A 27,685-nucleotide genomic window follows, 5' to 3' on the forward strand; every position below is an offset into this window, starting at 1 on the left:
AAAATTTAAGAGTTTTATTATTTAAAAAAGGGGAAGAGAATGACTATTGGAGAACAACTAGTTATCTCTGCCACAGCATATTGAAGGCTTTGAGAAATCCTGCAGCTAAGAGATCTGGTCTGTTTTTGGTTTTTGTTTGTTGATGAAAAAGCTGCCAATAATCCACAGCGTCATTAGTGTTCCTTGGAACATGCCTTGGAAATGCTTTTACAGGTAACCTCACTCCAGTGGGGTCTATTGCACTCCCCTTCCTCCAAGATCTGAGTGCTGAGACCATGGCCTTGCAAATTGCCTGGTTATTATCTGGAGACTGTCAGCTAGTGCACTTTTCTTGAACAGAACGAGACTGGATATTGTATATGCAAAGCTGGTACGTATTTGAGTTTGGAAATTCTCTGTTCTAACTTCTGGGAGGAACAGCTAGAGCAAAACCAAATGACAAATACTGCACACACCCAAGAGTAAGACCAAATGACAAATACTGCACACCAAATGACAAAACCAAATGACAAAACCAAATGACAAAAAATACTGCACACACCCAAGAGTAAGCTCTAGTGCCCAAATAGTTATACACCAACCAGCCTCCAGAATGAGGCAGAAGAACCAATGAATACCTTTTCCCTGGCGGATCATGACAGAGGCAGGCTACATTACATGTTCCACATGTGAGAGGCATGTCTGAAATGAGGGGCAGTTGATGGGTGACCATCGGCAATTAGTCAAGGTTGGGAATCCTGAGGAGGCTTCTCCATGGGAACATCCCCCTGGGTATGGGCTGAGGAAAGGAGGAGAAGGTATGAGCTTTCAGGTTAGACAGTGTTCAAATCCCAGCTCTGCCATGTAGTAGCTGGGTGGCCTTGAGCAAGCTCTTTAACCTCTCAGAGGCTCTGTTTCCTCATTTGTAAATTGCGGGTGTGAGTCACTGTCTCCTAGGGTCATTGTAATGATCAAATATAGAACAGAAAAAGTGTCTGGCACTCCTCCTCCTCCTTTTCATACCACAAGGACGTTGGGTTCCTGTACCCACGGTAAAACTAAACTTTGCCTACAGTGGTTGCGGAGGGCAGTTCTAGCCCCATTGTTCCTTGTCTGATAGAAGAAAGTGGCAGATCTGGCCTAATGCAATCACAAGGAGGCAGAGAAAAAACACTGGACAAAGGGCCAGGAGAGAGGGTGCAAGCCCCAGTCCTGCTGTGAACTGAATCCTTTCCCCTCTCTGGGCCTCAGCTCCCTCCAAATTAATTGGATTAAATGGCCTGGGGTCTGTTCAATTCATGCAGTGGGTGGGCTCTGGCCCTGTCTTCAGACTGGCAGCTCTTCTCTGAAAAATAGATGGAATTTTTCTTGGTTTTTCAGTATGTGCTTCTTCCACACCCTTCTCCAAAATGCCTTTCTGTGTTAATTTATTTGACTAAGAAGGTTTGCAGTGAGAGACACCAAACAGGAAACGGCTGTCATAGCTGCTGTCTGCAAGTTTTGTTTTTTTTAAGGCTTTCTCCTGTAGAACTCACCTTCTCTGCATGGCTTGGTATCAAGTGCTGGGGTGAGTGGAAGGGAAAGGGAAAGGGAAGCACATTTTTAGAAAGGAACATTTTCCTTCAAGTTCGGGGTTTCCTGAAGGTTAAGGATTATGACTATCCACAATGGCAGCGTTAGCTGGCTCCGTTGCAGGGCCTTTGCACACTCAGTTCCCTCTGCCTGGAATGTCCACTCTGCTCTGTTTTTCTAGTTAATTCTACTTCTTTAGGATCAGCTCAAGCATCACTTTTTCAGAGTCTTCCAGATCCGTCTAGATTGGTTTGTTGGCGCTGTGTTCTTGTAGAACCTTCCTTCGGTGCACTCATCTTGGTTTGCAATGGCATGTTCAGTAGTGTGATGTTTTGGTTAATGTCTCCCTACCCTCCTGTAACTGGACTATAAGCCCCACAAAGACAGGAACCTCGTGGCTTGCCACCGCATCTCGAGCAGCGAGTATAGTGCCTGGTACATAGTAAGCACTCAGTCCATGTCCATCAAATGAATGAGAAACCTCCCACCCCTTCCACAGCCCAGGTAGGCTGGCCACGACATAGTGTCTGTGGGATACATCTTGGCCTTGTACCCTCTCCTGGTCACCTTCCTCATGCAGGCCTTTTTTTGCTTTCCCTTCTCCAGGACTTTTTTTCCACTTTACCAAAGCATCTGAAAAATTAATCCAGAGCCAACACTGGTGCTGGAGGCCCACGACAGCCCCTTCCCCAGGTACTTATAACTTACTTGGGGAGCAGAGGCCTCTGAAGACTGCGAGACCTCTGAGGTCAAAAGGAATGAGTATCTAATGGTGGAACTTCAGGTACCCCAAATGGCAGTAGAGGAAAAGGCTAACCCTGATCCTAAAACTGTATCAATACCTTTCCCTGGAACTCAAAGACTAAGTCAGCACAGTCTTCCAAGCCGCACTGAGGGCACTGTGTTAGCGCACTGTGGGCACGTGCGTGTGTGTGTGTGTGCATACGTGTGTTTGTGTGTGTGATGAATTAGAGGGAACAGAAGACAAAGACATGGGTCTTGATTGGAGACCTATAGGAGAAGGCAGGGCCCCCAGATAATCTGGTGTTGAACAACTCACCGGACTGTCCTGCTGGCAACAGCACGACGGCCTCTGGAAGCTCGCCCTTGCTTGTCGACATTACAGAACAGGATTATGTTCCTAACTGGGGTTTCATGCAGCACATGGGAAGGGCTCACTCCCTTGGGCTCCTGGGAGGTGTGTGACCCGCTGTCTCAGGCCCAGAGCCAAAGCCTGTTCTGGAACCAGAAGAGTCAGGGCTTGGCTGTGACTTTGGAGCCAAAGGAAGCCCCCACCCAGCCAAGATCAGGTCTGGGAGGGGCAGGACCAGAATGTGACCCTTCCCTTGAGGGTGTCTTGAGGGTGAGGCCTGGAGCTGCAGGAAAGAAGCGCTGAGAGCCCTGGGTGGGAAAGGGCACAGCAGAGTCGCCCGCCATCATGGAGGGGCTTCTGAGGGAAGGCCTCACGCTTCTTAGGAAAGCAGGAGTGTAGAGTAAGTTCCTGGGATAACTTGGGCAATAGAGAGAAATTTGGGAAACAGGATGAGTTTTTTGGGAGGTTTCTGGGAGGTAAGCAGACTGGAAGGAAAGCAAACTTAAAGCATAATGGAGTTCAGGATCCTGGAAGGTGAGTTGGCAGCACATCTTCCAAAGATGAGAGCTGCTTGATCCCAATGCTGCCTCTACTGGGCTGATCCAAAAAAGCTCCCTCTAGTTAAGCTGCCTCATTTCAGAAACAAGAAAACTGAGGCTGGGGTCGAAGGATTAGGTGATGAAACATTGCATCTCTCAAACGAAAACGTTTCAGGAAGGTGAAATCAGAGATGTGAATGTGCCATGGGGAAAATAGCTCCAGAAACCCAAAATATAATCCGCCACCATAATCTCAAGGGACCTAGGACCGATTGAGAGATTAGCTGTGTCCAGAAGGCTGTTCCCTTACCAAGCACGTGTGCACAGATAAGAGAGGTTATATAAGGTGGGAGTCCAGGGAGCCAGGAGCATGCAGACAAGAAAAACATTTGTGCAGGGAGGTCACCTTGATCCGAGGAAGCCCATTGTGCTAAGATTAGAGCTGGCCCTCACAGAGGTTACAAAACAGATCAGGGCCTCAGCCCCGTGGGTCCTAAGGCACACGGGAAAACAAAATCTGGATCCTTTCAACACTTTAAAATCTGGATTGAGAAAGTGAAGAGGTTGCTCCTCTCTGGCAGGCTGCTCTCTGGAGGTTTTTCAAGCTGAGCCAGACTGCACGCAATTGTTAGTAACCTGTGATCCTGAGATACCAAATTCGTTAATTTTCCTGCATGTGAATTTTGCTTTTAAAATCCCACCTCATCTTTAGGGCCAGAATTCAGCTCCTGTTGTATTAAATGCTGTTTTTAAAGGCAAAACTGTTTTTTTCTCCTGGGAAGGAAACAGAGACAGATGCACTAACATGATCCGAAAGGTCAGATTAGCATTTTCTCCTGATTATTAAGATTCCACACTAGACAATCACTGCTTTATTTCACCTAAAATGATAGACACCTGGCTTATGTTTCTTCCCTCGGAGATTAGACACTTGTTTTCTGAGTCTCTTACTGGCTGCACAATCCAAGAGAGACATGGAAAATGTGGAGATGGAGGGGTTGGGTAATAAGACCTCTTATTTCAAAGAGGACTGGGGTTTTGCAGGCTGGAGAACAAAACACTGAATGGCAATTTAATGCTACTCAAAAAAGGTCACCTGGCGGGGTGCGGTGGCTCATGTCTGTAATCCCGGCATTTTGAGGGGGCCAGGGTGAGAAGATTGCTTGAGACCAGGAGCTTGAGACCAGACTGGGCAACAAAGTGAGACCCCATCCCTACAAAAAAATTTAAAAATTAGCTATGTGTGGTGGCATGCACCTGTAGCTCCAGCTACTCAGGAAGCTGAAGCAGGAGGATTGCTTGAGCCCAGGAGTTCGAGGCTACAGTGAGCTGTGATGGTGTCACTGGGCAACCGGCTCCCCATCTCAATAAAAAAAAAAAAAATAAGGTCACCTGCTTTTCATACCAGGCAAGGGACCCCAGGGTTAAGGCCCAGCACAAGACGTTTAAGTTGGACACACTTATCTGGTGGGGAGTGTGTGGGAGGGTTGGGGTTTGCTTTCTCCTGTGGCTTTTTCATTTCAAAAGGATAGATTATCATTTGCTCTAAAGGGTGTAGGGAAGTCCCTTTCTGAAGGCAGAGGGTGGGACCGGAGGCTGTAAGCTTTTCCTGTCCCGTGGCTGCTTCCCCCGGTCTCTGTTCTTCACTGCTCCCCTCTTGAGCTCTTCTACTTTAGGGAACAAAATGCCACTTCCATGGTGGAACCGCGTGAGCTGGCGCCTCTGTGCCCGGAGGTTGCAGGGCAGGCTAAAAGAGAACGTGGCCTGGGATCACCTAACGTTGCCGTTTCAGCTCCATCTCATCAATGCAGTGGAATGAGGTGACTGTCATGTGAAATGCACCCTTTTCCGGGCAGCAAGATCACCTCAGAGGTCACACGGGTTTCTGAGGGCAAAGACATCCTGTCCTGGGATTTAAATAGACAAGTCTAGCATTTAAGGAGCATGAAGTCATTTTCAAAGAGGGCGGCCTAAAGAAGGATGTTTATGTGACTGTAATGCCAAAGGAATCCACTCCAGCTTTTGGAGAAGCTCTGACCATCTCCTCATGGCGGGAATGCAATACCCATGGGTAACAGCACCATGCACGAGGCATTTCACACGGGAGCTCTCATTTCATTCTCAGAGCAGCCCTGCGAGGCAAGCATTATTATCCCCAGGCCACAGATGAGGAGAGGAAGACCTGGGTCACAGCGGTGGTGAATGGCAGGCCCAGCCTGCACCTGGTCTCACTGCGGTTATGCACATGCTCTTTCTTTCATACTAGCAGCCCCCATGGAAAGATCTGGGTCAGTTGATCTCCTGCCATTCAGGCTCAAAAGTTGGCCTCTTTGGGACTATGATCAGGCCGAAATCTCAGTGCCTTGCCCCTTGTCAATGAAATCCAGTGTTTTCCTTCATCTTCTAGCCAACACCCGACAACCTCAGAAGGAACCAGGGTTGATGTCACCACAGTTAACACACACTTTCCAAAAAAAGAGCTGGGTGAAGCACCAGGGCTCCCTTGGTTTCCCAGGCTGGGCCACGGGAAATGCATAGAACCAGCTTCCTTAGGAGCTAAGCTGCAGGGATAGCTGGTGTGGCAGCCACCCAAGTTGGTCCTCTAGATAGTTGAGTATCCTGGGAACAAGATTAATGCCAGCTGAAGCCACGGCTGCCTCATTTGCCTTCACATCACCCCTCGTATCTCCTGCATAGTACCTGCGTCATGCCCTGCTTCCACCACGCCCAGGCTGGCACACACGCTCTCTCTTCCACAAGCCCACGAGGTGTTGAAAGGTGTGGCTGGTGTGCCCACAGCATGTTGCCAGGAACACGTGGTAGATAGAGACTTGGATGAACTGGGTTGAAAGGAGTTTGTGTTAGAAGCAGGTAAGAGGTGCTTCTTCCCTCTTTGCACAGACTGTGATCTTAAAGTCCTGAGGTTAGAATATGAAATGAATGACTAGTTTTTAAACCAGCTTGAAATAATGAGAATAAAGCTGGACTAGGAGCTAGGACAACTCCCTCAAATCCTGGCTTTGCTACTTTCTAAGATTTGGGGCAAGTTATCTAACCTACTTCAACTTGACTTTCTGGCATAAAATATGTGGCCTAGTTAATCTGAGTTTTAAGAGAAATGAATGAGATCACAAAGATGAAAACACTTGTAAATGGGAATACAAGGTGAATAAATTTTTTGTGTTGTGGAGAAAATATAATGAATAATCCAGTTGTCTTAGCAGTTCTGGAGTTTTGTTTTGTCTCATTTTTTGACATAGCCCTCAAGACACACACACACACACACCTGTAACTACTACCTAAATCAAAATACAGAATATTAGTACCATCAGAGGCTCACTTTGGGGCCCTTCATAGTCAATATCCCCCCAAAGTAACCTTTGATTGGACTTTCCTGTTCTTGCATCTTGGGATTTTACCTGAAAAGTCTTCTTTGTTTGGGATCTTCCCAACATCCCACCTCCTCTTCCCCTGCCTTCCAGGTCTGCAATGCCCACTGGGTTGTCCCACCCAAGACAAGTTACACCGTGCGATGACGGCCATAAGGCCAGCCTCAGGGCCCACAGACCATGGAGGAGCCCAGGGCTGGAAGCCACTCCCTACCTCCCAGACTGGATGCACCTCATAGGCCTCTGTTACCACATATCCATAACTTCACACCCATCCGCCTCAGAGTCATTCTCTCACACCAGCCTGTGAGCTACCTGAGGACACGGATCATGTTCTATCCATTCTGCGTTCCTTGATCCCTGCTGCAGAGCAGGTGTTTGCATAACCCACCTGAGTTGTAGAGTTTGGTATAGGACAGGATATCAAATTTGGTAGGTACCAAATTCATTACCTGAATCACTGATCAGGTAACGAATTCACCTTCTTGGCTGAGCTCAGTGGCTCATGCCTGCAATCCCAACACTTTGGGAGACTGAGGTGGGAGGATCGCTTGAAGCCAGGAGCTCAAGACCAGCCAGGGCAACATAACAAGACTCCATTTCTATAAAGAAATGAAATAAAAAAGAATTAACCTCTAGGGCGTTTGCCTTTTCAGCACCAAAACATGAAGAAAATTTCCAAGGTTCTTGCAACTGGGGAAATTAACTTGCAAAATATCACCCTTTCTTTCAGTGGGAGACATCCCAAGGCAAAAATAGCTTTTCAATGTGTGCAATTATTTATTAATTTTTTTTAAATGACAAAATGTCAAGGAGCCCCAAAGCCAGAGGCCAACGTTGCACAACCCAGATTGCTAGGACTGGCACTGCTGCTGGGACAGGCGAGGCAAGAACTTTGAAAACTTGCTTCATGTTCTGTTGCTGGAAAGACAAACTCCCACGGGGTGGATCCCTGAGCCAGCAGCATGACTGACCCAGCGACTCCTCAACGGCACACAATCGGACAAGAAGCAGGCCTGGCACTTATGTCCTATGCAAGTTTTGCTTGGCCAGCTTGGTAGATGGGGTTTTACAGGGACAGCGGCTAAGCTGGTTCTGCGCCTTCTCTATTTTTTCCACCTTTGACCCAGCGTTAACTCAACAGGAGATTTCCCCTCCCCCAGCCGCTCACCAGCCCAGCTCAGCCCCATTGGTAAAGATGTGCAGCTGTCACCAAGTCCATCACCATCTCCCCTTTCCTCCACCTTCGCACCATGTCTCAAGTCCACGCATTCTCTCCATCCCGGCCACCCCTGCCTTAGCTCAGCTCCGGGTGAAGTCTCACCCAGGTCACCAGTCTCTGTTCTTCTCACTGCCACATCCACTGATGGCATCACCACCAGCGTGACACTGAACAGCATCACCATCACCTGCTTAAAACCCTTCCATGCTTTCCCATTGGCTTAAAGATAAATTTTAAAACAACAGCTTCATTGAATATCTTCATTAAGATATAATTCACATATCACAGAGTCCACCCTTGAAAAGTGTACTGTTCAGGCCTGGTGCGGTGGCTCACGCCTATAATCCCAGCACTTTGGGAAGCCTAGGTGGGTGGATTGCTTGAGTCCAGGAATTCGAGACCAGCCTTGGCAACATGGGGAAACCCCGTCTCTACAAAAATACAAAAGTTAGCCAGGCATGGTCGCGCACGCATGTAGTCCCAGCTACTCAGTTGGCTGAGGTGGGAGGATGGCATGAACTCGGGAGTCTAGGCTAGTGTGAGCTGAGATCACACCACTGTACTCCAGCCTGGGTGACAGAGAGAGACCCCGTCTCAAAAAGAAAAGTATACAATTCTCTTGTCTTTAGTGTAATCACTCGGTTGTACAATCATCACCACTAGTTAATTCCACATTTTCATCACTTCAAAAAAGAAACCCTTCATCCATTAGCATTCACTCCCCAATCCGCGTTTCCCCCAACCCCAGGCAACCACTAATCTACTTCTTCCACTACGGGTTTGCCTATTCTGCGTATTTTATGTTGGCAGAATCACACAATGTGCAGTCTTCTGTGTCTGGTTTCTTTCATTTAGCACAATGTTTTCAAGACTGGTCTGCGCTACAACATGTATCCGTATTTTATTCCTTTTTATGGCTGATTGGCATTTCATGGTGTAGCTATGCCACATTTTATTTATCCATTCATCAGCTGATGAACATTTTGGTTGTTTCTGCTTTTTGGCGATTATGAAAAATGCTGCTATGAACACTCATGTACAGGTTTTTGTGGGGGCCTATATTTTCGTTTGTCTTGTGTAACTGGCTAGGAGTGGAGTTTCTGGGTCCTATGGTGTTTAAGGATTCATTTCAATGCCTTACTGTGAGGCCAGGGCCCTGCCCATTCAGAGCCTGCCACACCCTGGCCCAGACTCCACTCCTCTCTTGCCAGAGCAGACGACTGCAACACTCAGAACACACCACACCCGACACTTCCTGCCATCCACCCTCTCCGCGTGGCCTGCCTCTCTGCAGCCTCTGCACCTGGATAACTCCTTCAAAGCTCAGTTCAGGCGTCACCACTAACTGGGGATTCTCCAGTGAACAAAACAAAATCCCTGCTCTTGTGGAACTCTTGCTAGAGAGAGGCGAAACAGGTACAAAGAAATACAACTATATATTAACAGGCATACATGTTATGTACCCAACTATTTACCAAAAATTGAAGCTTCCCTTTTCACAGTGTGGAATTGTTGCTGTCCCAACAGGAATAAGGTTTATGTTTTCCAGCCTTTTTTCTATCCGGATGTGACCACGTCATGAATTCTTGTTAGTGGGATGGAGGTAGAGATATGTGTGTCACTTCTGGGATTGGGCTTTTAAGAAGCGGGTGGGTTTTTGCTGTACTCTCTCTTCCCCTCTGCAGTTTGGGTGCAGGGGACTTTGAGGCACTAGGGATGGCAGGTCTGCAGGATGGCAGGAGCCTGAGTGCCTGAATCACCACATGGAAGCAAGTCATATACTCACCAGGAGCACCACATCAGGCTGATGGAGGATGAGGATCCAACTTCTATTGTCTTAGGCCACCGAAGTGTTGAGTTCCTTTCTGAAGGCAGTTAGTGTTTCCCTCATACAATTGAAAACGAAAGGATTTTTCCATCAGGTACAGTCAGACATAATTCATCTTTTCTGGAACAGAAAAGTGGATGTGAACTTTTACTTGCTTCCTGTTTTGGTGCCTTTTGTGTGAGGGTCCGCTAAGTCAACCCTGAAAAATTTTCCACCCATCAAAAATATTCCCCAGCCAGGTGTGGTGGCTCACGTCTCTAATCCCAGCACTTTGGGAGGTTGAGGCTGGCGGATTGCTTGAGCTCAGGAGTTCAAAACTGGCCTGAGCAACATGGCAAAACCCTGTCTCTACAAAAAAATACAAACATGCAAACATTAGCCAGGTGTGGTAGTGTACATCTGTAGTCCAGCTACTGGGAAGGCTGAGATGAGAGGATCGCTTGAACCCAGGAGGTCGAGGCTGCAGTGAGCCGTGATGGCATCACTGCACTCCAGCCTAGGCAATGGAATGACACCCTGTCTAAAAAAAAAAAAAAATTCTCAAGGTACCCTCAGCAGATCCAGCCAACTGAGAGTTGAGAGGAAGCATGGATTGTTGGGAAGGGGAGAGAAATGGGGTTTCTGCCTTTTATAGTAATGATCCCCTCCCACCAGTTCCCAAGTCTCCTCACCTAAACACATACAATTTACTCACGTAACTGTTTGCAGGCAGAGGCATATTTTCTACACCTGAGTTTTGGAAATGAGCTCTCAAACCATGTGATAGCAGAGCTCTAGGTAAATGAAAACTTGGCCTGTGTGCTAGGCCTCCTGTTCTCTCCTCGAAGCCCGTCTCTGCACATTGCACATGTTCAACTTGCTGAGCAGGAAAAACAGTGAAGATCCCGGTGGAGACACGGGAGGGGGTTACATCTCACTGGAGAGCACAGCGTCCCCACTCTCACCTTAACTAGCTCTGCTCTGCTCAAATTCTCTCCTCACAGCCTCTTTGCCTCCTCTTTATTCCCTCCTCCCTTCCCTTTCTCCGGTCCCACCTGTTCATCTCGGCCTCACGCCTCTTCAGGAAGTTGCCTCTGCCCAGTGTGGGACCCCCTCTTCTGGGTCCCTCACTCCTTTTTTCTTATACAAAGCATCAGTATTTCCATTTTACCCCCTTAATCCTAGTTGCACAAATTAACTTTCTCTGGATCCACCCTTAAACACAGCAGAGCAGGGGCATTCTAAATAACCATAAGGTTGTTTATCCTAGCAGGAACTCAAAAAATGCCTATTTTCGTTCTTTCTTTCTGCCTTTTACATGCCCAAAACATCTGCCACAGTGTAAACATTCCACACATCCTTATCAAAAGGAACCAAGGGGCCTTGGAAATATATTGGAAACACATTGAATATACCAAAAGGTGGCACAATTTAAGGTGGAGTTGTGACGGCAACTAGCATCTTATTCAGTTGCGTGAAAGAGTTTAAGTTGATTCAGCCAACGATGCAGAAGGAAAGAGCTGCTTTGCACCACGTGGTGGCATCTAACAGATACCAACAGGTGTTCCTGGCTTATCGCTAGGTGATTGTGGTTTCGCATTTAATTTCACTGGCCACCGACACCTGCGATTTTGCATATTCCTGCTCAGACCACAAAAATCTTTGTTATAACGTTTGAGTACCCTGGAGTGGATAACTCCAAACTGACCCAAACGCTGTCCTTCTGTCTTCAAGGTGAGTCCAGTCTTTTAAGCATTTAAAATTCCGTAGACATGGGATGTGTGATGCAGGGTGCCTGCTCCTTAGAGTTCACAAGGATTGGGTATCTTCCATCTTAGAGATAATAGTTTTCCCAATAAATTGTTGTTATTATTATTTTATTTTATTTTTTAGAGACAGGGTTTCGCTCTGTCACCCAGGCTGGAGTGCAGTGGTGCAATCACAGCTCACTGAAGCCTCGAACTCTTGGGCTCAAGCAGTCCTCCTGCCACGGCCCCTCATCATTATAGCCAAACTTTATTGAGCATTACGATGTGGCAGGCACTGTCCTAAGCACTTTGAGATTTTATCTCACAATATCCACGCAACTGTCCTAGGAGGTAGCTACTGTTGTCCCTATTTTACCAAGGAGGAACCGGAGGAGTTAACCCATTTGTCTAAAGTCACTTGGTAAGTAAAAATTGGGAGACAGGCTTCCAGGTCTGTCAGACTCCAAAGATCTGCACTCTGAACCCCCGTGTTTCTCAGCAGAAGATGGAACACCTGACTTTTATGAGTGACACAAGTATAAAGTTGGAATGCAAATAATCATTCTGGTGCATCCCTGGGCCCCCAGCAGTGTGGCTGGGTTGGTTCAGGGCTTTGTTGAAGGTTCAGGTCTGCTTTGCAGGTGGCTTGAAAAGAGGATGAAGAGAAAGGGGAGGAAGAGGAGGAGAAGTAAGTTGCTTTTAGGCTGCCTTTAGCATATTCTAAGGCAATTAGTGAATGCTCTTTTTTGTGTTTCAGATGAATGGTGGCCCCTTCAGTGATGATAGAATCCACAAGTCTCCCATTTAGAAGAAACCTAACGACATGTAGTTCAGGCTTCTGCCTCCAGGAAAGATTGGAGAGATGATCCTCCAGACCTGTTTCCTCATCACTATGAAGGGGCTTAGGGGTGCAGGCAGATATGCAAGCAGGACTTAATATGTGTTTTCATGGTTAGGCTTATTTTTTCAGACCTTTGCCATCATCATAAGAAAAACATGCCAAGCTTGCCCACTGGTCCAAGGAGAATAAGGGATATGTGGATAAGATCTGATCCCAATTTGCAGCTTAGAGCTATTCAGCCAAGCTCAGCCTGTATCAGATGGCCTCCAGTCATTAAACCAATGCATGAGCAAAATGCATGCTTGTTAGGATGTGCCACTGAGATTTTGTGGTTGTTTGTTATGTTGCTATGGCTGACTGATAAATCAGTAAAAGTTCATTTTGATGCACTCCAATGTCCTCTTTGCTGAATTTATAAGTAAAAATATTTCCCAAAGCTTGGTTAGGATATCTGCTGGAATCTAGATCCTCCTAAGTCCAGGAGGCCATCTCTAAATCCTGGGGAGGGCTGCAGCAAGTCAAGAAAGAAAGAAAAGAAAGAAAAGAAAAGAAAAGAAAGGAAAAGAAAAGAAAGAAAGAAAAAAAGAAAGAGAAAAGGGAAGAAAAGAGAAGAGAAGAAAAGAAAAGAAAAGAGAAGAAAAGAAAGAGGATTTAGGAAATGCTAATCAACCTGGAATAAGAATCTGTTCTTACACTTTGAATAGTTTGTTGTAAAATGAATTCTTCCATTTTATCTTCAGGTTAAAACTGTAGAATGCTCAACTCTGATGAGGTAAACTGAGGCTGCTTGGGAGAGAATTTTTGGATCTGCCTGGAATTTGCACAATCTGAAACGAAGACCATGGAGGCTCTAGGTGAACCACAAGACTAGAAAGAATGATGCCCATTCTCCTGCTTCCAGGAAGGACTTGTATTTTTACACATAGTAGTTTTGTTCTGACTATGACAAAAATACATATGTGTTTTGGAAAGTACAGAAAATAATAAAGAAAATAAAAATAATCTACAATCCTACTACCCAAAGATGATTACGATTGGCATTTGAAATTTTCTGTTTCAAAAAATGAATTTTATCCTGCCTTTTAAAAAATGCATAGTATTATATCTGAAGAATTCTTTCATGTTGTTGAAGACTGTTTGTAAACATCAGTTTCAATGAATGATACTATTTCAGAGATGGTTTTCCTGTTATTTGTGTTACCAATTCCCTAATGTTAGGAATTTAGTTATTTCCAATTTTTCACAAGGGTAAATAATACTTAAATAAGTATTTTTACACACATTTTTGTTACTTATTTATTTTTAAGACAAGTTCTTATTCTGTCACACAGGCTGGAGTGCAGTGATGCAATCACAGCTCACTGTATCCTTGACCTCCCAGGCTCAAGTGATCCTCCCACCTCAGCCTTCCTAGTAGCTGGGACTACAAGTCTGCACCACCAAGCTTGGCTAATTTTTTACTTTTGTTTTTAGTAAAGATGAGGTCTCACTATGTTGCCCAAGCTGATCTCAAACTCCTGAGCTCAAGCTCCTCCCATCTTGGCCTCCCAACGTGCTGCGATTGGAGGTTTGAGCCACTGCACCTGGCCCTGGCCTGTTAGTTTTTATTGTTATCTCAGAATAGATTCCTAAATGTATAAAAGGAACACACACATATATATATATGTGTTAGTCTGTTCTTACGCTTCTGATAAAAACATACCTGAGACTATGAGACTGGGCAATTTACAAAAGAAAGAGGTTTATTACAGTTTCACGTGGATGGGGAGGCCTCACAATCAGGGCAGAAGGCAAGGAGGAGCAAGTCACATCTTACATGGATGGCAGCAGGTAAAGAGAGAGCTTGTGCAGAGAAACTCCCATTTTTAAAACCATCAGATCTCATGAGACACATTCACCATCACAAGAATAGCATGGGAAAGACCCACCACCATGGTTCAGTCATATCCCGCTGGGTCCCTCTCACAACACATGGGCATTATTGAAGCTACAAGATGAGGTTTGGGTGGGGACCCAGAGCCAAACCATATCATTCTGTCCCTGGCTCCTCCCAAGTCCCATATCTTCACATTTCAAAACCAATCATGCCTTCCCAACAGTCCCCCAAAGTCTCAACTCATTTCAGCTTTAACTCAAAAGTCCACAGTCCAAAGTCTCATCTGAGACAAGGCAAGTCCCTTCTACCTATAAGCCTGTCAAATCAAAAGCAAGTTAGTTTCCTCCATGGGTACAATAGCGGTACAGGCATTGGGTAAATACAGCCATTCCAAATGGGAGAAATCTGCTAAAACAAAAAGGCTACAGGCCCCATGCAAGTCTGAAATCCAGCAGGGAAGTCAAATAAAACTCCAAAATGATCTCTTTTGACTCCATGTCTCACATCCAGGTCATGCTGATGCAAGAGGTGGATTCCCATGGTCTTCGGCAACTCCACCCCTGTGGCTTTGCAGGGTATAGCCCCCATCCCAGCTGCCTTCACAGGCTAGAATTGAGTGTCTGTGGCTTTTCCAGGTGCATGGTGCAAGCTGTCGGTGGATCTACCACTCTGGGGTCCAGAAGACAGTGGCCCTCTTCTCACAACTCCACTAGGCAGCGCCCCCACAGGGACTCCGTGTGGGGGCTCTGACCCCACATTTCCCTTCTGCACTGCCCTAGTAGAGGTTCTCCATGAGCACCCACCCCTGAAGCAAACCTCTGCCTGGATACCCAGGTGTTTCCATACAACTTCTGAAATCTAGGCGGAGGTTCCCAAACCCCAATTCTTGACTTCTGTGCACTTGCAGGCTCAACACCACATGGAAGCTGCCAAGGCTTGGGCCTTGCACCCTCTGAAGACACAGCCTGAGCTCTACATTGGCCACTTTCAGCCACAGCTGGAGTGGCTAGGACCCAGGGAACCAAGTTTCTAGGCTGCACACAGCATGGGGGCCCTGAACCTTGCCCAGGAAACGGAATGCCTTTAACAGCACCCAAGTCACCTCTTGAATGCTTTGCTGCTTAGAAATGTCCTCTGCCAGATACCCTAAACCATCTCTCTCAAGTTTAAAGTTCCACAGATCTCTAGGGTAGAGGCAAAATGTCACCACTCTCTTTGCTAAAACATAACAAGAGTCATCTTTTCACCAGTTCCCAGCAAGTTCCTCATCTCCATCTGAGACCACCTCAGCCTGGACCTTATTGTTCACATCACTATCAGCATTTTTGTCAAAGCCATTCAAGTCTCTAGAAAGTTGCAAACTTTTTCACATTTTTCTGTCTTCTTCTGAGCTCTCCAAACTGTTCCAACTTCTGCCTGTTACCCAGTTCCAAAGTTGCTTCCACATTTTCGGGTATCTTTTCAGCAATGCCGCACTTTACTGGTACCAATTTACTGTATTAGTTCGTTTTCACGCTGCTGATAAAGACATACCTGAGATTGGACAATTTACAAAAGAAAGAGGTTTAATTGGACTTACAGCAAAGATTTTTAAAGTATCCTCAAAGAATACCAGGGAGAACTAAAACGGAAACCCTCGCACAGAGCTGGTAAGAGTGTAAATTGGCACAATTTGCTTCAGAAATTATATCCTGAGTCTTAAGAATATTCATTTTGGCTGAGCACGGTGGCTAACCCCTGTAATCCCAACACTGTGGGAGGCTGAGGCAGGAGTTCGAGACCAGCCAAGGAGTTTGAGGCCAGCCTGGGCCATATATCGAGACTCCTTGGTATTCTGGACCATGATTTGAGGCCAAGCCAGTGGACAGGAAAATCCTGAGGTCAACCTGAATTTCCATCCAGGGTGGGAGAAGAACTAGCTCAACAGGATGGTTTAAGGGGAGGTTTGTTTATGATTTTACTCCATGAGGATTGCTCATTCTATGTATCTATTATTTGTAAAGGATCAGCACATAATAATCCATCCACAAAGGCTGTTTACCTTTGTCTCTGCTAAGGGTTGATTTTCCATCTGATCCAAAATAAGCAACCAATGCACTACTATATCAAAAGTAAAAATATCAGCAATCCAGATAAATGTGAGTTTTAATTTTCTTTGCTTTTTATTTTGGCTTCTAAGGTGGAGTCAAAAGCTGTCTATCAACTCCTAGCTGGGGTAAAATAATTCCCATGAATGAATTCAGGGTCCTCTGAGGACCAGGCAGGAAAGAAGGAAGAACCAAGAAGAAAGCAAGGGAGAAGCAAATGAAGAAACAGAACAAGAGCTGAGAAACCAGACACAAAAAGTTGTCTCTGATGTGAAATTAGACAGAAGGTGGAAACTGATGATGGTATTACCCTGTGCAGCATTGATTGTGCTCCAGGTCCTACTCAGGCCTGTCAATTCATTCTCTTCCTGTGACCTCCAAGCCACTTACATGCATTCCAATTATAGCACTTGTTGCTCTCTGAAATTAATTTTTAACTATCATTTATTATTATTATTATTTTTTACCTGTCTCTCCACTAGAACATAAGCCCATGAAAGCAGGGCCTTTGCTGGTCTTGTTCACTGCTGAATCTCTGGAACCCGGAACAACACCCGCATTCCTTTCACCCTCGGTCTGTTTGGTTGTTGTTGTTTTAGCTCCCTCCTCTCGCACTTCATGTCTGAGGCCCAGAGAGCAAGGTGAGAGGGATGGTGAGGTGAGCACAGGAATTCTCTGCATCAGGACAGACACTGTGATGCCTTCCATGAGGTGAGTGGCACCTGTAGGGAGAAGCCCACAGTGTGGCCAGATGGAGAGGGAGTTTGGGACACCATCACCAGTCATGAGCAGGCTGAGGAGGCTACAGGCCAACCAGCTGAGAGAGCAGACTCTGCATCTAGTGGGTAACAGGATGGGCTGGTGGAGAAATCCATGAAGCTTGAGGGGCCCGCCTTGTCTCCAATTGTTTTCTGAGGAAAGTAGCCTGAATTGTTCCCATCTCAGTCACAGGCACAGGTGGGGTTTGTTAGTGTCAGTATGATAGCATGTTAGCAGAACCCAGCCCTGCTACCTGAGACCCAGATGGTTCCATCAGGCATCACAATGTGGGTCAAGGCAATGGGTCAGGTGAGGGGGCACTCAGGCAGCAGGGTGGCTTGGCAAGACTGCTGCTCAGAGGTGCCCCATGGTGATGGAAACAAGCCAGTCAATCCTAGCCCTCCCTACATGAAGGGCAGGCTGTGTAAGCTCTGGAACTGTCTGCAGTACCAGGAAGAGACACTCCTGGGCCTCTGTGAAGCCCACTCCATACACCAGTGGAGCAGACAATTTTGCGCCTACCCACCATGGATTTATCACCTTCTTCTTTGCCAGCACAACCCTGATTTAGTTCTGGTCTCTACCCTTTGCTCAATAGCCAAATGCTTCAGGAAGGCTGGCTTTGGGCGGCAAGTCCCAGTTGGTGTCCAAACTCATCAAAGAGCTCTGATACTGCCTGCCAGTGGTTGCTTTAAGCATGGACATGTGGTATAATTCTGGCCAACAAGCCAGACGTGAGGGGAAGTCTCCTAGTGTGTAGGGGGTGGGAGAGAGGGATAGGTGTTCTGAGAAAGGTTTCCTCACTCTCAACAAGCGACACAAAGATGAAAGGGCTCCTTTTCCTGAGTCTTGGCAATGATATGCCCAGATGTGACACCTGGAATGTTGGCAACCATCTTGTGACTGAGAGAGCAGTGAGATGACCAGAAGGGAGTGATGGGAGAAACAAGGTCCTCTCCATGTCACTGAGTCACCCAGAAACACCAAGCTTGGAGCCTCCTGCCTTTGGGCTTTTTGTGTGTGTAAGCCAGTTGATGTAGGCTTTTCTTGTAACTTGAGATCATGGAATCACCCAGTACCAGATCTGTGACCTGAGGGACTGCCCCCCATGAGGCCGTCCCGGTTCTCCCTCTTGGTCCTGTGAATTCGTGCCTGAGATCTCTGGATTAGTTCCCTGTTAATTTGCCAACAATTTAATGGTTTAAACCAATGCAAATTTATTCTTTGACCATTCTGGAGGTCAGAAGTTTAAAATCGAGGTGTCGGCAAGGCCACGTTCGTTCTGAAGTCTTATGGAGAATCCTGTTTCTTGTCTATTCCAGCTTCTAGAGTCCCCCACCATTCCTTTGCCCTCTTGTAAGGACCCTTGTGATTGCATTGGGCTCACCTATATCATCTAGGAACATCTCCTTATCTCAAGATCTGTAACACAATCCCATCTGCAAAGTCCCCTCTACCGTGTAAGGCAGTATATTCACAGGTTCTAGGGATTAGGGCCTGGACATCTATGGGAGGGAATTATTCAGCCTAACAGCCTCTCTCACCCAAAGTGATCCATGTATCCCCCTCCTAGTTCCTCAGAGGCTGGTGGTTCCTGTGGCTTCCTCTCCATGGCAGCACTTGCATGGACCCCAGCCTGACAGCCCACCTGGAGTTTCCCACCAATCAACTATGGAGGCTCTGCTTAGGCCTAGTGACTACTCCTCGTGGGAGAGGAGAGCCTGGGGTGAGAGAGAGAGGGAAAGAGAGAGAGAGGGAGAGAGAGAGAGAGAGAGAAATTGTGGATACAGAATGAACTGTAGCTACTTCAAAGTGGAGAGAAATAGTGGCCTTGTGTTTTCTCAGTAGCAGGGAAGCTGAAAAAGAAGTTGTCAGAGGTCTACCAGATGGTTTCAGTGAAGTTCAGCGTGTCCTTATGTACTCACTGCTTTGGGATCCTCCTCAACATCAGAGTCCCTGCAACTCTGACTAGGTCTGGGTGCATCTATCAGGGCATGTGAGGATCAGAGTTGGACTTGAAAACCAATAGGCCACTGATCTGTTTCTCCTCCATTCTAGACATTGGCAAGATTTGTGTGGGGAGAATTCAGAGTTGCAGGGTCAGCTTTTGGGAGCTTTCCAGCCACTTTTCTCCTTTATATCACACGCTGGGCTTCAGGCTGGGCCAAAGAGGCCCACATATGGATCCTGGGTGCATTCTGCACACCACATCCCAGACTGCATCTCGGTGTGACCTTCCGCCTTCTGACTTTGCATTGGGTGTGAAGTAGGGTCACCTTGACTGTAGAAGGAGGGGTTGGGGGCAGGCTCTAAAGCCCTGCAGCTCTCCAACATTACAGCTTGTGGATGGGACATTGAAGATAAATTTTTGGAGTCAAAAAACAATGAGAACAGAGCATTCTAGGGGCTCTCATCATCACCCCCAACTCCAGAAAGGGATGTGGTGGGGATAGTGGACTGAGTTGGCTTTGGGTGACCATCTCCCACAGTCTGGCCTAGGATGTGTTGTTCTGGCCTCTGAGGCATCAGAGCACCTCATGGTGGCTCCAACTTGTTCCCACCCCATCACCCCTGCCATCTGGCCCCATGGGTGGGAAGATGTCCTAGCTTCGGAGCAGGCCAGCCCCGTCAGGAGAAGCCAATCCATGATGCAAGAGATGACAAACAGAGCAACACAAATCTTGTTTGGAGAGTAAGCCACTCCTTAAAGAGCAGAGCTAAGACATCCTTTTGTTGCCTAGATTCTAGTGATGATAACTTCTCACTCTTCCCCTTGATGAGTCCTTAGAGAACTATAAACTTCCAAAGAATGCTTTGTTTAATGGTGGAAAGAGGAAGAACTGAAAGGAGGAAATGGGGGCCTTTGTCCTCTAAAGAGTAAGCAGCGTGGATGATGACATCAACAGCCAATGTGGAAGTGTCACCAGCACCGGCACCAGCAGCCCTGAGTTGGCACAATCTAGCTTCATGTGCATTCTTCTGTCACACTGGGAGTCCCTCTTGCCCTCGCTTGGCCTCACTTTTCCTAGGGAGATTACAAAATCTATGTACTTACCTGAAGGAAGTTGTGGTACATCCATGGGATAAGACGTGGAAGTAGAGGGCTCCTTGGAAAAGATGGTGGATCTGAGAACCCGACGCTTACAGGAGCGGGTGAAGTACAGTCTATTGCTGTGTAGCTCTCGCTGCCTCTGACCTCTAAAGTCAGCATGAGTCTCCTCAGCAGACCACATGTGTAATTAGCATAGGGAGAATTCTGGGAAGGCACGAGGCTTCTCAGACACAGCCATACGTGAAGGAAAAGACCCACAATCTGGAGGCCCAGGGGATGGAGGAGGAGGCTCTTGACGTTGGGTTTGGGCATTTGTCAGGGTCGAGGTTAGAAATCCCTCCTGGGCTTGTCTCCTCAGCGGCTTTGGATGTCTGTGCCAAGGATGGCTGGGGGGCCCACCGAGGAGTCTCCAGATCTGCGGGGTCTGATTCATCCTGTGTCAGCCCAGGGCGATGACAGATTGGTCTGATTTTGGGCAGAGAATTGCAACCAGTGTTAACGAGGGACAAACCTTTCCTAGATGCTTTGGGGAACTTCTCAGCATGTGCTCCTCCTAGCTCTTTGTCTCCTTTCCCACACTCAGCAGCAAGGCAGCCCACAGGCTCCAAGCAGTCCCTGGGGATGGGGGATGGTGGTGAGGCAGAGATGGTTTTCTACGGAGCCAGGACACAGTGGGGAGCAGGCATGCACCTCCACATGGGGATATTCCAGTCACTATAGCTAGAGAGGTGGCCAATTTCTTGAGATCTGAAAGGTGTCAGGGCTCAGAGTCTGACCACTGGGAGGCCATTCTGCCCACACTGGCCATTGGCCAGGGCCGCTGGGTACTTGATATAGTCAAGAGAAGCAGCCTTTGGGGGTAAGATGGCATAAAGGAATCCCCTCATTGGCTAAGAAAATGCAGGATTCTTTTATCAGTCAGGGTTCATAGCTGCAAGCAAAGCAACAGTCCCTGGCTGGTGAAGCACAGACATTTTATAACAAGACAGTGGGCGGTTCACAGGGTCCCTTGAGCCCTGGGGCGCATGGTGTGGAAGTTGCACGGCCGGGTGGAGCACCCTAACTTCTGCCACTGAACCCGTCTGGGAAAGACATATTTGTTTTGCTACAGGGCCCACTGTCAACACCCCAACCCTGGGCGCTGGCTGGAACAGAGCCCCTGCCCCTAGAAACTGGATGTCCTGCCACCAGCATCGTCACTGCCCGTCGCCAGAACACAAGCTGTGCAGGGAGACCTGCTGCTTCTTGTAAGGGACAGAGCCAGGCCACTTACCTTGTCCACCTGCCACAGGGGCTGGAGAAACCTGTGTCTGGCACTTTTGATTTCTATAGTGACAGGTGGGTCTCCCGGTGGGGGCACAAACATAGAAGGCAATACAAGTTTTTGGTGACTAAACAGATGACAGTTGTCCCCTACAAGGCATTAGGTGATAGGAACTGACTACAGGGCATCTGACTCTGCTCCTCCTTGGAAATGGCATTCTTTTTAATGCTAATGTACCAGCCTCACCTCTGCTGAGGGTGGTGGACACTTAAGCTCAGTCATCTGTTCCTGAATATCAGATGTTCTGTGTAAAAACACCAACCAGTAAACAATTCCTGTTATTTGGTTTTATTTTTTCAGCTTTATTGAAGTATAATTGTATAGATTATAGATTCAATATATAAAAATGAATCCATACAATAAAATTCAGGGTTTACAATGTGATGATTTGATGTACATATGCATTGTGAAATGATGGCCACAATCAAATTAGTTAACTCATTCATCACCTTAGTTACTCTGTGTGTGTGTGTGTGTGTGTGTGTGTGTGTGGTGAAAACATTTAAGGTCTACTCTCAGCCAATTTCAAGTAAAGAATTACAGTATTATTAACTCTATAGTTAATAATACTTGCTGTGTATTGGGATCTAATGTTCCTATTAGTGTAAGTTTCCTGTTATTATAAATGGAAAAGGTTATAAGGCACACATCCACCAATCAACTTCCCCAATGTGATTAGACGTAGTGAAACATCTATATATGTAATAAACTACCACATTAGGATGTAAAATACTAGGCTGGGCAGGGTGGCTCATGCGTATAATTCCAGCACTTTGGGAGGTTGAGGCAGCCAGGTCACTTGAGGTCAGGAGTTCAAGACCAGCCTGGCCAACATGGTGAGACCCCGTCACTACCAAAAATACAAAAATTAGCCAGGCGTGTTGGTGCACGCCTGTAATCCCAGGTACTTGGGAGGCTGAGGCAGGAGAATCGCTTGAACCCAGGAGACAGAGGTTGCAGTGAGCCAAGATCGAGCTACTGCACTCCAGCCTGGGCGATAGAGTGAGACTCTGCCAAAAAAAAAAAAAAAAAAAAAAGTAAAATACTTAAAACATAGCTTAAAACACTATAGTTGTTAATGGCTACTCTGTAAGAAGTGATACTGTGATGACTGTAAGTGCCAGCAACTTGGGAAACCCTCATCCCCTTTGCTGAGGTTCACCATGTTTTACACAACCCTCTATGTGCAATGCTGGTGTTCTGTTAAGTGTAATTGCAATGTTTCTCAAGACTTTACAGATACATTGTTTTGTTTAAAATGTAGTGTGTTGTGTCTTAGGGATATAAATTTACATTTACCTTAGATAAATTTCAGCCAGAAAACGGTATTGAGAGAGATACGTATGTTCCCTGAAGCTTGGATATCGAAAACCAAGTGGCATCCTGCAATGGGGATGTTAATCAGGAAGACGTTTTGTGGGGAAGGTCTTGATTCGAAGAGTATCTCCCAAATGCCAGGCACTTTCCACATATTAGCACTAACGCCCAGAGTAACCTTAACGCCCCTTTACAGGTGGAAATACCAGGGCTTTCTCAGGGCCCCACTGGAGTTGGGACTCACACCCAGGTTTGTTTGGCTTCATAATCTGCCCAAGATAAATCCTGTTTCTTGTTTTCTGAGCATAGCTGAACAAAGCTGAAGTATTCAAGAGAAACTTTACCAAAGTAAGATAAATTGAAAAAATAGAAGATAATAAAATTATTCAAGAATATGAAACATAGGTTTTTTGTTTAACCTCAAATTTCTATTGCTTACCCATCCCACATAGCACATTGTGTTCCATAATCTGTCTAGGATGGTGGGATTAAAGGATGTGAGCACTGAAAGCAAACACATGTGGGTGTGAAACCTAAAGCTATCAGTGATTAGCTGTGTGTTGGCCACTTTACCCTTCCCGACTTCAGGCTTCTCAGCTTTCAGACAGGGATGATAACATTTTCATCAGAAGATTGTGGTGAGGGCTTTTTTTCTTTTTTCTTTCAGGATAATTGTGTTGGTGGCATATTGGATATTTCTAACATGTACAAAGTTATGTATTTTGATTTACTTTTATTTCTTTCTATGTATATGTACTTCTCTTCAAATGCCAAGAGCTTTCTCTTGCTATCATTGTTCCTTTTGAAACAATTCAATTTTCAAGTCCACTGTTGATTGTTATGTTAAAGATTGAGTCACTGACAGACATTCAAGATTTAAGTCTGAAACAGTCAAATTGAACTCTCAAAAAAAAAAAAAAAAGAAAACTGCATATCGGAAATCATTACTGTAGAAATGAACTTTATTTGCCATTATGAATAATGTCCAATATAAGAATATGCTTCTGGAATTCAGTACTGCTTTTAAGTACCAATGACACTTATTTTTAAAAAATGTAATGGCATGTTATTGCTTTGAAATGCTTGCTTAGGGCTTTTTTCATGTTGTCTTAAAAATGCGCTGGTGAATTCTCCATTTTTGACATCCATTTCACAGGTAAAAGACAAAAAAATCTAGATTGGCCTTGATATTGGGATGAGAAAAAGTAAGTAGCATTAAGAAAATAAAACAATCTTCATTTTAGAGATGAACCCATTAAAACAATTTAGGAAATGAGGGGCAAAAGGGAAGAAATCATATTGCCAAAGAACATGAGCATAAAAATGAATGCATTTCAATGTTTAAGAAGGCTTGAGGTCACTTTTTTATTTAACTGAAAACAAAAGATTGTGGTGAGGATTAAATGACAATCGTGGACATAAAGTCATGTAGTGGTTCAAGATGGTAGACTGAGGACACTTGTTTACTTCTCCTTCCACCCAGGATGCCACAGAAATTACAGAAAAGCTGGTAAAAAATAATAAGGCACTCGTTCTCTCTCCTGCTGCCCTGTGAAGAGATGCCTTGTGCCATGATTGTAAGTTTCCTGAGGTCTGCCCAGCCATGCAGAACTGTGAGTCAATTCAACCTCTTTTCTTTATAAATTAAATAATAGTAACAGTAAATCTGTAACTTACCAGGCATGGTGGCACATGTCTGTGGTCCCAGCTACTCAGGAAGCTAGGGTGGGAGGACTGCTTGAGCCTAGAAATTGGAGACAAATCTGGGCAACAGAGCAAGACCTTGTTTTATTTAAAAAAAAAAAAAAAGAAAGAAAGTCATAACTGCTGGAAGAACATCAGACCCAAAAATTGAGGAAGTTATTGGAGGATGGATTGAGGATGGTGCTGGAGTCGTGTAGAAAGTGGACTCTGTTTCTCATTTCCTTTCATCGCCATACTTCTTGTGAGTATTCAGATTCATACTTCATTGCCCTGTGTTGACTCTGGGAACCACTACAATCTGGCTTCTTCTACCATGATTCCATTGAAACAGTTCTTATGAAAGTGTCTCATGACCTCCCCCTTGCTAAGTCCAGCATCTGGTGGTCATATCAGTCAGTATCTTAGGCAACCCGTTAGCAATATTTGTGATAGTTTTCCACTTCTTGAAACCTTGTCTTTTCTTCATTTCCATGACACCTCAGCCCTCTGGTTTCCTTCTACCTCAGTGGTGGCTCCTGCTCTGTCTTCCTGGCTAGCTTTGCTCTCTCTGGCTGATCTCTGAACATCCCTGCTCCCTGGTCCTGGCCCCTTTTTCGTCATCTTCAATATTCTTGATGAGCTCCTCCATTCTCACAGCTTTCAACACTGTGTCTCAATGGCTCCTGCATTTCTGTCTCTAGTCTAGTTCTCTCCTTGGAGCTCCAGACTTGTATACTCAATTGCATTAAAAACAAAACAAAAATGAACCTTTTTAGCTGGATGTAGTGGCCCATGTCTGTGGTTCCAGCTACTCAGGAGGCCAAGGCAGGAGGACTGATTAAGCCCAGGAGTTCAAGACCAGCCTGGGCAATATAGTAAAAACTGTCTCAAAAAACAAAAACAAAAAAAACCTTTTTTAAAATAATTTTTTTTTCAAACGTATACAAAGCCCAAAAAAATAAAAATAGCACGGAAAACACTTGCAAATGCTTTACCCAGATTTACCCAAAATTAACATTCATTCCATTTGCTTTATTTTTTTCTCCCTCTCTGTGTGTTCCTCTGTGTGTATGTATATCTATAACACAGACATACATAATATGTAATGTTATGCATTTGTGTCTGTGTGTGTGAGTGTGTATATTTTTTTTCCTGGAACCATTTGAAGGCATGGCCCTTTACTTCTAAACACTTCAGTTGTCTTAGGGATAAAAGGTTTTCTCTTACCTAACCATAGTGCAGTTATCAACTTCAGAAAATTTAACATTGCTACCATGCTTTATCTTTTTTTGGTTGAACTTTTAATTTTTTTAATTTTGAATTTTTATAATTTTAATTTTTTATTTCCATAGGTGTTTGGGGGAACAGGTGGTATTTGGTTGCATGGATGCATTCTTCAGCGGTGATTTCTGAGCCATGCTTTATCTTGTCTACCATTCACATTGCAATTTTTGTCAGTTAACCCTAAAATATCCCTTATGGCTTATTTAAAAAACTGTAGTACAGGATCTAGACTACAGTCAGATGTTGCATTTAATTGTTTTGGCCTCTAATCTGGAGCACTTCCACAGCTTTTCTTTTTCTTTTATGACACTGACATTTTTTTTAAAAACTGAGCATAATTTTATTGAATCCTTATAGTCCCTGCCCCCACCCCATGAGGTCAGAACTATTATTATTCTCATTTTACATGCAGGGAAACTGAAACATACAGAGGGTAAGAAACTTGCCCGACGTCACAATTAGTAAAGGTCAGAGCTAGGATTCAAACCTGCCCATCGTGGGGCCCTGAACCCCCACAATAGTGTTTCTCACTTCCCTACTCCTTCTTGTAGACCAAAGCACCTGATGGTTTTGTAGGATTTTCCAAGGTACTTTCTTTACCTACTCTATCATCACTGCTGAGAGATTTTCAAAGGTAAGATGCAATCAACCACCCAAAGAATGTGTGCGCCTGGGGCATAGAGCTGGGCCCTTTGTCTTAAGGCTGCGATCTCAGGAATTTCTTAGATAATGTGTCTTTTATGTGTTGTGATGATGAAAGGCTCTAGTAGAACTCCCTGTTTACATAAAATGTGACATTTATAAGTTTCCAAGAAAACGCCCTGCCTGTCTGGCAGAATGGAGCTACCAGAAGACTCAGAATCAGGCAGGGATGCTTCTCATGTGCACGTTATCCACACCCCATGGGATAGAGCCCTCTTGCTAACGGTTGGTGGAATACAGGAAAGGCTTGTTCTGGAAGACCCTCCTATCTCAAACCCATACAGACACGCTCAACCCTGCTCAGGCTGGAGCATGGGATGCTCTTGTTGCAGCTTCAGGGGGAGACTCAATTTCCTTTGGAGAGGATGTCTAAATCCTTAGAATGCAGTGACCCAGTGCTGTAAACAACATCAAATGTGAAAGAGCAAACTGGGAAAACACTTGTCATATAACTGATGGAGGATGAGTATTATTCCAATATTTATTCCTCTGGCAACGGAGTGTGAGAGGGGCTCATCTCACTACACCCTCGTATTACTGGAACTATGAGAGATTTAAAAAAAGTGACATCCTGCTTTTTTTTCTTCGAGATGGAGTCTCGCTCTGTCGCCCAGCCTGGAGTGCAGTGGCGTGATCTCGGCTCACTGCAACCTCCGCCTCTTGGGTTCAAGCAATTCTCCTGCCTCAGCCTCCCGAGTAGCTGGGATTACCACCACACCAGGCTAATTTTTTTTCTTTTTAGTAGAGACGGGTTTCACTATAGGCCAGGCTGGTTTCGAACTCCTGACCTCGTGATCCGCCTGCCTCGCCCTCCCCAAGTGCTAGGATTACAGGTATGAGCCACTGAGCCCGACCGATATCCCACTTTTAAGTGGCATTGGTTGAGTGCCTGAGGAGAAAACATTTTTCCTTGTGATTGTTCCATTTTGTCTTGTTTTTTGTTTGTTTGGTTCACAGTCTGGCTATGAGGAAATGATTGTTCCTTTATGAATCATGAAAATTCTGTCATCTATGAATTTTCTGTCCATGTCCTTTGTCATACACATATTGAGAAATCAATGGATTTTGCTGTTGTTGGTCACTTGGCATGAGTGCATTCAATACAAGTACACTTGGCCTGTCATATATGGAAAATAATTTTCCTAACTTGCTTGAGTTAAAATTTGGTTGTTGCTGTATTTTGTCTTGCAGAAACCTCCAGTTCTTAAGTGATCATCAAACCTGTTGATATTTCCTTTTAAACATATTTCCCCTATTCCTTTTGTAGGGCCATTCCAGAGGAAAGAGCTTCTTGCAGCAGACTCTTTCTGAAAATGACTGACTTCTCTGCAAGTCAGGCAACAATAATGACATAGTTCCTAACAGTGTCAATGCACTTCATCTGATTTGATGAAATTTGGGGGCAAGGACA

Source organism: Theropithecus gelada, chromosome 17 (assembly GCF_003255815.1).
Source record: "Theropithecus gelada isolate Dixy chromosome 17, Tgel_1.0, whole genome shotgun sequence".
Classification (NCBI taxonomy): domain Eukaryota; kingdom Metazoa; phylum Chordata; class Mammalia; order Primates; family Cercopithecidae; genus Theropithecus; species Theropithecus gelada.